Here is an 11,475-nt window from a genome sequence, read left to right as displayed (position 1 = left end):
AACTGGCGAAGGATGACACAGGGGTCAGACGCCTATGGCAAGCTCCCAAGCGATTCCATGGCCCTCCGACCTCGCTCCATCGCCACCAACTCCCCCACCGATGTTGCAATATCCCAGCGATGAGGACTGTGTCAGAGAATGCTGTCGCCAGGTTCCAGACGGATTATCTATGGAGAGGGGCAACGGCTAAGGGCCAAGGGGGCCGAGGACCACCCCTCCCGACTAGCCTTCGGCTTCACCTCTGACACGCCATTGCTAGGCTCCGTACGGATTACCATCGGAGCCAGGAAACGGCTAAGGGCCGAGGGGGTCGAGGACCACCCCTCCTGACTAGCCTTCGAATTCTCCTACGACACGTTGTTGCCAGGCTCCTGATGGATTACCTCCAGAGCCGGGCAACGGCTAAGGGCTGAGGGGGCCGAGGACCACCTCTCCAAACTAGCCTTTGGCTTCACCTCCGACACACCATCGCTAGGCTCCGGACGGATTACCTCTGAAGTTGGGCAGCAGTTAAGGGCCGAGGGGGTCGAGGACCACCTCTCCCGGCCTAGCCATAGGCTTCGAGGCCTTCAAGCCTTATAATAGAGGTCTTATTCTGGCAAAGATACACGCACTATTACCTTTGGATAGTTTACCATACAGTAAGATCAAAACATGTTGGAGGTCTCCAACCTTACTGCTAGAAGTTTTTACAACATATAGCCACTAGGTAGAAATGGTAAATCTAGATTATGCACCTGTTTAGCAGTAAGTAGTAGAACTTAAGTTACATCTTCATTTGTCACGAGTTATGAATAGTCATCTGACCTAGTTATGTCTTATATTGCAGTTAGCTGCTTATTGCTAATAGTAGACTGCAAAACTTAACTAGTACATAACCATGCAAATGCCTACACTCCTACAGACGCAACATGCCTAGGTCACCTGGAAGGCAAAACTACCTAGGTATCCTGGAAGGTATTGTGTAGCCTCGGCAGTGTAGTTGCCACGTATCAAGGGACTTCCTTGATAGACAGTGTTATGGCACCACCCAAAGGACTTCTTCGGGAGGCATGACAAGCCCACGTACCGCGGACACAGCAACCTAGGTCACCTGGAAGGCAAGACTGCCTAGATTTCCCGGAAGGTATCGTGTAGTCTTGATAGACAGTGAGGCACACACACCTACAGTTGTGCCACATGCCTAGGTCACCCAAAAGGCAGATTTTGCCAAGGTATTCCTGGTAGACATTGCATAGCCTCAGTAGTGTCGAAGCCACGTCCCGAGGGATATCCTCAGAGGTGGAGATGCGGTGCTCTGAGTAATGTTGTCGCAAGGAATCCTCATTCTATGACATGCCTACACACCGCAGGCACAATAAGCCTAGGTTACCATGAAGGCATCAAGCCTAGATTTTCTGGAAGGCGTTGCATAGCCTCGATAGTGTGTAGATGCCGGTTACCAAGGAACTTCCTTGGTAATGTAGTTGGGGTGCCCCGAAGGATTTCTTCGAGAGGCGTGACACGCCCATGAACCTATAAGCATTGCTTGCCTAAACCTAAGGTCACCTAAAATGGTTTCCTGACGGGTAGGCTTTGCCCTGGTAGGCAGTGGAGCCCACACACCTGCAGCAGCGTAGCATGTCTAGGTCACCTGAAAGGCAGATTATTCCAAGGTGTCCTGGGAGGCATTGCATAGCCGCGGTAGTGCAAACGTCGCATATCAAGGGATGACCCTTATGTGAGGATGCGGTGCTCTGAGGAATGCTGTCGCAAGGAATCCTCATTGCATGACATGCTTGTACACCGCGAGTGCAGCATGCCTAGGTCACCGTGAAGGTATCAAGCCTAGGTTTCTTGGAAGGTATTGCATAGCTTCGGTTTTATAAATGCCATGCGCCAGGGCACACCCTTAGTGGACAGTGTTGCGATGCACCCTGGGTGTTTTCTCGGGAGCACGACAAGCCTACACACCGCAAGCATAGTATGCCTAGGTCACCTGGAAGACAAGACTGCCTAGGTTTCCTGAAATGTATTGCGTAGCCCCGATAGTGTGTAGGGCCTTCAACATTAATACATACCGAAGGGGATACAAACTTCCACAAAAAACGGAGTGCCTTCCAAAAACCTCCGCAAAACAGAACATCTTACAAAATGTCTGCCAAAATCGAGAGACTTACAAAACCTCCGGTAAAAACAAAGAGTCCTACAAAACCTCCGCCAAAACGGAGAGTCCTACAAAACTTCCGGTAAAAATGGAGAGTCCTACAAAACCTCCGGCAAAAATGGGGAGTCTTACAAAACCTTTGCCAAATCGGAGAGACTTCCAAAACCTCCGCAAGATAGAGAGTCTTACAAAATCTTTGCCAAAAATGGAGAGACTTCCAAAACCTCCGCAAGACAGAGAGTCTTACAAAACCTCCGCAGGACGGAGAGCCTTGCAAAAACCCCCACAAGATGTAGAGTCTTAAAAAAACCCCGCAAATGAGGATGTCTTCCAAAAACCTCCGCCAGACGGAGAGGTTCTAAAAAACCTATTGGACAAAATCCTCTGGCATCTTGAAGGCAAATGCCTTCGTGCCGGTGGGGTGCGAGACCCACTAGCCTCCGAGAGGCACAACCAATAGACCAAAGGGGTATAAATCCCCCTCCCCGCAAGAAGAGGTATGGCCCATGTGACTCAAACACGTATGGTAAAAGATAAAATCATTACCCTACAGTCTCATCTAAGATAGGATTCATACGTCGTTTATGAACATTATGCTAATATTAAGTAAAAGCCCACTCTGCATGGCAAGGGAAATAGTATGGAATCCCCAACTGTTCATTGCAGAGGTAGTAGCTTCTGGCACGCCATCGCCAGGCTCTAGACGAATTACCTCCGGAGCCAGGCAGCGGCTAAGGGCCGAGGGGGTCGAGGACTACCTCTTCCGTCTATCCTTCGGCCTCGCCTCTGACACACTGTTGCCAGGCTTTAGACGGGTTGCCTCCGGAGACAGGCAACAGCTAAGAACCCGAAGGGTCACGGACCACCTACGGAGCTTGTCTCCAAAGGTTCTAGATGGACATTGTTGGGTCAAAAATCTGGAACAAATTTGGAAGAAGGCCTTACCAACGCTGAACCCAAGGAGTATGCGACGGCCGGGTACGATGAGGTCACCACTGCTTCGCCTAGCCCTCCTTAGTTACCCTACGTGTCTACCGCTACCAGATTCCCGAGGCCACCTCTCCCTAGGAAGGAACAAAGCCGACTACGATCTATGTGAAGTCTTGGTACCTCGGTCATCTGAAAAACCAAAAATCGCCTACAAAGGGGATGAAGAAGCGCAGCACGAAGGCACAGAGACATGCGGTCACCTGTTCGAAGGATCCCCTTACACTTCGGCCCAAAAAGAGATACAATCGCCCCAAAAGGTCCAAATTATATTATTAACAACTTGTGCATCCGGAGAACGCGTACAAAGAAGCAACAGTACAAAGGCCGCTACGGAGGAGATAGACCTCGAAAGAGCAAACCAGGTGGAGAAAGAGTACAAGGTGGCAAAAGCCACTATGGCCCGCAGTAAGGCTATAGTCGAATGGCAAGACGGGGATGTCCCACGACTTCACTGGAAGCTCCCCCGAAAGCCGCCTTTGCATCCTACGGGTCCTAACAGGGGCCGCGCATGGAGTGGCGTATGCACCTCATCTGCGGCCTACCATCGCGGAAGCTGATGCAATAGTCGGCCCTCGAGCTATCAGAAGACAAAGAAGAAACTAAAGGAGCCACCATTGGGGCCTCCTCCCTCGCCGCCGAAGCCACCGGCTTCTCTGCAGACGCCTGCTCCTCCTCATCGCTCTCCCTCTGCAGGAGATCCCTGTCAGTCTCCTCATCATCGTCGGAAATATCGATGATCTCAACAGGTGCGGTCTCCTAAACCTGGGGTTGAGCAGGAGTGGCAGGCAGCTGTCCACCTTGCAGGGATGGAAGTAAGATGGCCACCGGCGCCATCGTCGGCAACCGAGATGGCCCAGCCCCAGTAGAAGTAGTCCAGATCATCGACATCTCTGAAGAGGATGAGGAGGAAGATGATGCCATATTCAAGTCAAGGTTATGTTCTTGCTCGTGGGGCAGTGGTGAATCCAACCTGATGACCCCAACTTTATATCTGGGCCAAGTAGCCACATACGCCTGGGACATAAAGCAGAACAACCATGGTGTCACTCCATGGCGTCCCCCATTAATCCCTGGGGGCTCGTGGCCATATCCTGGTCATTCCGCTGACATGTGGCAACATCCCACGGAAACGCCTCGTTTTCTCGCATGAACGTCCCATCACATTAATGACCTAGACTCCTTTTGATGTATGCCAGGGGCGTGGGCACAAGACCCTAAATGAACCCACACATTATCCAGTCAAAACGCACCAGTGACACATCCCATCTTGCCGTCCTCAAACATGCAAATGTGGGGAGTCCCCCGTTCCCACACGTAATCTCTACTCTGACAAACTCAAATGGCAAGAAGACCCATCAACAAAGAAATCGGAAGAATCTAAATTAGCCTCGGCATGGACCCCAGAGTGCATCACCTCCACCAATGCCCCTACAGCCTCGGGTCCTGATACCGCATATACCAACTTCAACAGGCTCCGGAGCATGCTTCCTCTGCAATTACGTCTTTGATCTTTGACGCCGGCTGCACCTCCGACCTCAGCATAAACCCTAGGGCGTGTCACCACCACCAATGCACCATCAGCCTTGAGCTTCGCCATCAACGCCCATGGTTCCTGCCAAAAAACTTCTCAGGGACAGGGAATTGCCTTCGGGCATTGTTGTTACTATACCAAGATGGAGTTAGTTTCCTCTACATTGGTGGTACTGTTGAGGGGAAAGTAGACCAGCCTAAGGACAATGGTTGAAGATTGCTATCAAAGGTCCCTCTAGAGTCTTTGGTCTCCGGACCCTCAGCAGGAGGCCCGACATCCGGAGGCTGCGGGCCCCTTCTGGCCACCTCTATAGTACGTACGTAGCCTTCCCAAAACTCGGAGCTACAGCAAGCCCCTTCGGAGCCTTTGGCCTCTGGACTCTCAGCAAGAGGCCTGACCCCCGGAGACTGTGGACCCCTTCGAGCCACCCCTCTGGTGCCTGTGCGGCCTTTCGAAGCCTAAAGATGCAGTAGGTCTCCAGAGATAATATCAGGGAAGAAAGGACACCCCCCTGCAACTGACCTATCGCGAGGTGATGGGTGATTAATGCCCGTGCAAGTGGTGCTTATCCTGACATCCCAATGCGATGAAATTTGTCCTGACACCCCCGGTAGAGCAGCGCCAGGCCACAATTGGCGACTGGCTCACCCCTCATGGGGTAGGCACCATAATAGTTACTATGGTAGATATTTATCTTCTATGTAGGATAAAAAGTAGTTATCCAGGATAAGATCCAGTAATTCGGTTTCGTCCTAAATATTTGTACATCATGATAACTTGTACACTAAGCTACGTACCACCCTATAAATAGGGGATCGTGGTCATCTGGGCAGGGACAGGTCACAAGGAGAATGTTCAATATAACACAAGGGGCAACACACAGGACACAGAAGTGCACAAACATAAAGTCACGCTGTGATACTCCCCCTAGATTGATCTATTTTTCTACTATCAATACATTTGTGGTGTTCCTTGCTCTCAAACTTTGTCACCAAGCTTGAGTCTACTCCTTAGAAGAAACTCTCACCGTACTTGCTGGGGCAAAATGATCTCTTGCTCCAACAGATCTAATCTATCATAGGGCTAAAGTTGTCGAGTAACTCCTATATTGTTGTCTTTCATGCCCCAGCTTTTCGCCTTTTATAGGGGTGAGGCACCGACTCCTATCCAGCCGTAGTCAACAGGAAGTTGTCATCTTTGTTGTCCAAGTAGATAGATCTGTTTTGAATAGAGGTTGTATCAGGTTGGGTAACCTTCTTAGTATGTACTTCCTTGATTCCGGGTGTATCAGGTACCGCTGATTCGGTTCCATGATATCTGGAGTAGCCGAATATGCATCGTATATACCCTATCTGTATATGATGTACTCCTTATAAGCATATACCTATAGTTAGATATTCAATAGTAGCCCCCTAACTCTACCCCGTATGAGAGGTTTCCATAAGCACCCACTCGAGTACTGCCAAGTTTTAAGCTCGGTCAAGTAAAGTGGATCTAGCTCATAGTCAAAAGAATTGATTGTGGACGGATTCTTCCTCGAGTATCAAGTGGAAGCTCAGTCTGGTCGAGTGCCCTGTGGCTAACTGCACTCGATACTTGAAGAAAAAGATTTAAAGAAGCCACATCGTAGCAGTCGAAGAAGCAGCGAAGGTAGCAGAAGAGTGCCACAACAAGCTGATCAGTGAGGCCTACCTCACTGGTCGTACCAGTGGAAGAATCCTCCACCTCCGTGGCATGGAATTAAGGATACCCCGTGCTTGAAGGAGTCCCCCCTCTATCCCATGGGGAGCAGCAAGGGGAAGTTTCCACCACCACCCACCCCTCATGAAGGTACCGATGAGGAAGAACCTCTACTTCTGACGCAGAAATCCCTCGACATGGAGGAAGATGAGGAGTACACTCCCCTTACCCCACGCGAGAGCAAAGATCCCACCGGTCCCTTAGAAGCCTATAGCTCCGGAAGAAGTGGGATGAAGCACATTAGTTCGATCCTAGTATGAGTAGACATATGTACACCCACCTATGTATCGTAGTCACTCATAGTACCCACCAGTATTGTACCCCTTTTTCTCTTAAGTAATCAAGCTTGTGGTGTGCTTGTTTTCCCTTGAGTGTGTTTTCCCTTGTGTGCTAGCAAGGTCTGAGGCTTTGTGAACCTTTCTAAAAGAGTTTTAAACACAACAAACCTAGTCTCTCTGCTCTCAGCTTATGCACCAAAAGAAGTATCCACCGACAAGAAGAAGCAAAACAAGTTCAAGAAAGGGCTGGAATTAACCTAAAGGCACAACTGACTCCCTACATCTATCCAGACTTCAACACCCTGATGAACATGACCATTCTGCTAGAAAAAGCTAGATCGAAACTGTACAAAGACAAGAAGTGCAAGTTCACTGCTCACATGGCTCAGCAACAGAAAATGTCTAAGAGGTTCAAGTGTCCTGCTTACTCCGGCCAAAAGGCTTAGTCCACCATGCAGTACAAGACTCAAGCCTCTACATCAGATCAACCCAACCCTTCCTACCGCAGTTAGAGCAATGTTAGATCTCAGTAGAATAATAGTGGCCAAGTGGCCCACACAAGCAAGGCATGTTTCAACTATGGCGAGACCAGGCACTTCATCGCCAACTGCCGCCGCAAGGCCAAGCAGACAACATCTGTTCAGTCCAACACTGTGAATGGACCATGACCTTCAATGTTCGGGGCTAGCCGTGGAGCCTCCCATGCCCCTAACCAACCAGCAAGGTGGCAACAGTCCTTCAGAAGAGCGCGCGTCAACCACATCCACGCACAGAAAGCTCAGGATGCACTTGGAGTTGTGCTTGGTGAGTTTTTAGTTTAATTTGTACTTGCAATAGTACTGTTTGATTCTAGAGCATTACACTCTTTCATATCATCAAGTTTTGTGGCAACGTATAATATATCTGCAGTGCTACTTAGCAACCCCCTAGTAACTAGATCGCATGGAGTAGACATTAAGTGTCAGTTGGGATGCTCTCAGGTAAGGATCACTCTAAGTGGGGTAGTATTCCTAGCAGACCTAGTGGTGCTTAAGTCCAAAGGGATAGACGTAATCCTTAGAATGTACTGGTGAACCCAGCATGATGGCACCATAGACTGTGCAGCTAAGACAATGACCCTAACCAATCATGAAGGGACACGAGTAACCTGTCATACACTAGGGTATAAACCAGACCCTATAGTGTATAACCTGGAGGCTAAGACCCTAGAGGATCTACCAGTGGTAAACGAATATCTAGATGTCTTTCCAAAGGAATTACCTGGTATGCCACCAAACCGGGATATTGAGTTCATTATTGATCTCATCCCTGGAACAGCTCCCATAGCCAAAAGGTCCTATCGTATGGCAGCCGAAGAGCTAGCCGAGCTCAAGGAACAGTTAAGGGAACTTCAGCAGAAGGGATACATCAGACCCAGTTCATCACCCTGGGGATCACCAGTTCTTTTCGACAAGAAGAAAGATGGAAGTATGAGGATGTGTGTGGACTACAGATCCTTGAATGAAGTGACCATTAAGAACAAGTACCCTCTGTTGAGAATAGATGATCTCTTTGATAAGCTGAAAGGAGCCAAGTTTTTCTCCAAGATAGACTTAAGATCAGGTTATTACTAGCTGAAGATAAGGGAATTAGATGTTCCAAAAACAGCTTTTGTGACCCGTTATGGGCATTATGACTTCGCAGTGATGTATTTTGGTTTAACCAATGCACCAGCATACTTCATGAACCTCATGAATAAGGTTTTCATGGAAGAGTTGGATCGATTTGTCGTAGTATTTATTGATGATATACTAATCTATTCTAAAAGTGCCTAAGAGCATGAACAACATCTGAGAGTAATTTTGGTAAAGCTTAGAGCCCATAAGCTGTATGCCAAGATTAGTAAATGTGAGTTCTGGTTAGAAAAGGCCGCCTTCTTTGGTCATATCCTGATAGTAGAAGGAGTTGTTGTAGACCCTGAGAAGGTTGATGCGGTCGCCCACTAGCAACAACCAACCAATGTATCTGAGATCAAAAGCTTCCTTGGATTGGCGGGTTATTACCGCCAATTCATTGAAGGGTTCTCCAAGATAGCTAGACCTATGACTGAGCTTCTGAAGAAAGAAAACAAGTTTGAATGGACACAGTAATGTGATAAGAGTTTTCAAGAGTTATAGGATAAGATGACAATTGCCCCAGTGCTTGTCTTACCCAACATCCATTAGGACTTTGTGGTGTACTGTGATGCATCAAGGCGAGGTCTGGGATGTGTCCTAATGCAGGATGGTAGGGTAGTAGCCTATTCCTCTCAGTAGCTCAAACCCCAAGAGCAGAACTACCCGACCCATGACCTGGAGCTAGCAGCAGTAGTGCATGCCCTCAAGATTTGGAGGCACTACTTGATTGGGAACAAGTGTAAAATCTATACGGACCATAAGAGTCTGAAATATATTTTCACTCAACTAGACTTGAACCTAAGGCAAAGAAGATGGTTGGAGTTGATTAAGGATTATGACCTGAAAATTCACTATCATCCAGGCAAAGCTAATGTGGTGGCAGGTGCTTTAAGACAAAAAGCTTACTATCATCACTTAGAGGCCCAGAGTGCCCCACTGCAGTAAAAAATTCAAAGGCTAAACCTGCAGATAGTACCTCAAGCTTTCCTCCATAACTTGAGCATACAACCTGATCTGGGAAAGCAAATCAAATAGGCCCAGCACAAGGATCAAGAGTTGATTAAGATCCGTAAACACACCAGTGAAGACAAAGCTCCAAACTTCAAAGTAGATGAAAAAAGAATCTTATGGTATAAAGATAGGTTTTGTGTGCCCCAGGAAGGGAATTTCCGGGAACTAATCCTGGATTGAAGCCCATAACTCAGCTTATTCCATCCACCTAGGTGCTACAAAGATGTACATGGACCTGAGAGGAAAATACTGGTGGAATGGGATGAAGGCATACATAGCCAATTTTGTTGCCCAGTGCGACACCTGCCAGAGAGTCAAGGTAGAGCACTAGAAACCCACTCGATTACTTCAACCCCTACTAATTCCTGTATGGAAATGGGACGAAGTAGGCATGGACATCATAGTCGTGTTTCCCAATACAAAGAAGAGAAATGACTTAGTATGGGTAATAGTGGACCGCCTCACCAAGGTTTCTCACTTCATACCTGTACGGACCAACTATGGTGGAGATCAGTTAGCTCAGCTATACATTGACAACTTAGTAAAGTTACATGGAGTCCCTAGCAGGATTGTCTCTGATAGAGGTACCCAGTTCACCTCAAGGTTTTGGAAGAGTTTGCACGCAGCAATGGGAAGTAAGCTAGACTTCAACATTGCTTATCACCCGCAGACTGATGGCCAAACATAAAGAGTTAATCAGATCCTAGAAGACATGTTGAGAGCTTGTGCCCTTACCTATGGAAAGGATTGGGAGCAAAGCTTGTCCTATGCGGAGTTCTCACAACAACAGCTATCAAGCCAGCTTAAATATGTCCCCTTTTGAAGCTCTTTATAGCAGAAAGTGCAGAATGCCTTTAATGTGGTCAGAAGTTCGAGAACGTACCCTACTTGGACCAGCCCTCATCAAGGAAGAAGAAGACCGTCTTGCAGAAATAAGAGAAAAGTTGAAGGTAGCTCAATCTCGTAAGAAGATTTATGCAGACAAAAGAAGAAGAAACCTAGACTTCAAGGTTGGAGAGTATGTGTACCTTAAGGTCTCACCAATACGAGGAACACGGAGGTTTCGAGTTTGTGGAAAGTTAGCTCCTCGGTATATTGGATCATACCAAGTTCTGAGAAAAATTTGCACGGTAGCCTACCAAATATAGCTACCACAGGAATCGGTAGATGTACACAATGTCTTCTATTTCTCCCAGCTGAAGACGTGTTTGAGGATACCAGAAGAGCATGTCACAATGGAAACGCTGGATCTACAAGATGATCTCCGGTATCAAGAAGTTTCGGTGTAGATCTTGGATATAGTCACCCGTCATACCCAAGGATCGACAGTACGTATGTGCCGTGTACAATGGAGCAGGCACACAGAAGCAGAAGCCAAGTGGAAATGAGAGGATGCCCTGAAGAAAAAGTTTCCCTTTCTGTTCGAGGAAGATCCCAAATCTCGAGGATGAGATTCTTTTTAAGTAGGGTAAGTTTGTAACATCCAAATTTTTAGCCAAAATTCATTTTCGAAAAATCTTTGCAAAAGGAAATCTTTCCAAAATTATTTTCAAATCAATACCAAACCAAAATTCTAAAACCCTTTCTTTTCTTCTCTTCTTGGGCCCAAACCCAGCCATCGCATCTCTTTCCTTTTTCCTTATCCCTTGGCCAGCCCATTTACTTTTTCCCTCCGGCCCACATCCTTTTTGTTTTCTTCTCTCATAGGCCATGCGTGCAGCCGGCCCATCCCCCTCTCCTTCGTCTTCCTCTGGTGCCCAAGTCTGTGCTCGCGCTCTGAGGTGAGTCGCGCCGCCTTCCAACCACCGCCTACCAACCGCACGCTTAACTCTGCCACCTCGTACCTCCATCGGAGTTGCTGGTTCACACCATCGTTTGCTGCCCTCCTCTGCCACCACCACCACACGCAACGATCGTGCCAGAGAGCACCACCGGTTGAGCACGTATGGAGTAAATGCTTTGTCGCTTCCTCGACTTCTGAGCCCGTCCTTTTCACACAGCGTGAAGTCTAAACCGCTACACCACCGGCTCTGTATCACCATTGACAAGCACGCACTCGAGCTCCATCATGGACCCTGATTGCCGGCGCTGCCACTCTCCCTCGCCTAGCTATAAAAGCCCCAC

Source organism: Phragmites australis, chromosome 24 (genome assembly GCF_958298935.1).
Source record: "Phragmites australis chromosome 24, lpPhrAust1.1, whole genome shotgun sequence".
Taxonomy (NCBI): domain Eukaryota; kingdom Viridiplantae; phylum Streptophyta; class Magnoliopsida; order Poales; family Poaceae; genus Phragmites; species Phragmites australis.
Note: the sequence above shows the minus strand (reverse complement) of the source record.